This window comes from Aptenodytes forsteri, unplaced genomic scaffold (assembly GCF_000699145.1).
Source record: "Aptenodytes forsteri isolate BGI_AS27 unplaced genomic scaffold, ASM69914v1 Scaffold66, whole genome shotgun sequence".
Taxonomy (NCBI): Eukaryota; Metazoa; Chordata; class Aves; order Sphenisciformes; family Spheniscidae; genus Aptenodytes; species Aptenodytes forsteri.
In genome coordinates this window covers 43828-45030 of record NW_008795131.1, presented here as the reverse complement: position 1 = coordinate 45030, position 1203 = coordinate 43828, and positions in this window count along the sequence as shown.

The window sequence follows — 1203 nt, the reverse complement described above, 5'->3', positions numbered from 1 at the left end:
GCAGGGCCCCCTGCCCACGCTCCCCCTCTACAGGTGAGAGCAGCCCCCTTAGAAGCACCCACCCATCGGGGTCCTGTGCCCGGCAGCTCTGCCCTCACCCTGACGGGCAGCCACCGCAGGGGCCAGCGGGGCCGTGGTGCTGCAGAGCAGCCGCGGGCAGGGGGATATCGCAGTCTCCACCGTGCGCTGCCCCGTCTCCTGCCGGTCCCCTTTGCCTCCCGCTCCCGCTTTTCCCATCGCTGCCGCTGGCGACGGGCCGTGCGCTGCACACCTCCAGGAAGGGGATTTTTGGGCAGCCCCGCCAGCGCCCAGGTAAAGCCGCAGCTGCGTTCGGCACAGCGCACCGCAGCCCAGCGCAGCCGTGCTGCCAATGTACCGCTGGCCACGAAAACCACCCTCCATCCCCTGGAAAAACCTCCTTGCTTGTGCCTGGGGTGGGCAGCGGCAACAGCATCCCAAGCGAGGTCCAGGCCACAGAGGCATCCGGGTCCCTTCCAGGGCATCCCCGGGTGAGGGGACACGTCCCACGGGCAGCACCGCAGCCCTCACGCTCTGGCCCTGGGAAGGCTCCGGCTGCAATGCTGTTGTTGTTTTGAAGGCCAAGTCTCTCCCGCTGACACCCTGGAATTAGTCTTTCTTCCAGAGTCCTTAAAAATATCCTGGATTTCTGACACCGGGACTCGGCTTCCGATGGCGCTTCCAAGCTGCCGGGCCTGTGGCCAGCCGTCAGCACCGGGGGACAGAAGGCGTCCAGCTCCCGTGCTCCTCCTCAGCACGGAGATGATGGCGGTGGGCAGGGGGGGCGGGGTGCGGGGGAGGACCGCGGCGGTGCCGGGGAGAACCGCGGCGCCTGCCACGGCCAAGCTGTTACTTGCCATTCCTACGGCGGGACGGTGCTCAGTGGGGCACAGGCACAGCGCAAACGCTGCCTTACCTCGGCCTCGCTCCCGGCGGCTCGCGGCACTTTGGCGAGCGTCCCCGCGCACGGCCAGGAGGGTGGGAAGGCTCTTCCCCGGGGACCTCCAGCAGCCGTGACCCTACAGAGCCCCACGGCTGAGGATTGGGCTGCAGCGAGGGTCCCCGAGGGGCTCTCCCTGGCCAGGATTTCTCCGTGCATCCCTGGGAGAGCACGTGGCCCCAAACACCAGCTTCTGGTTGAAGCCTATGACCCGCTCCCGCCAAGGGGCACCCGTGAAACACCGG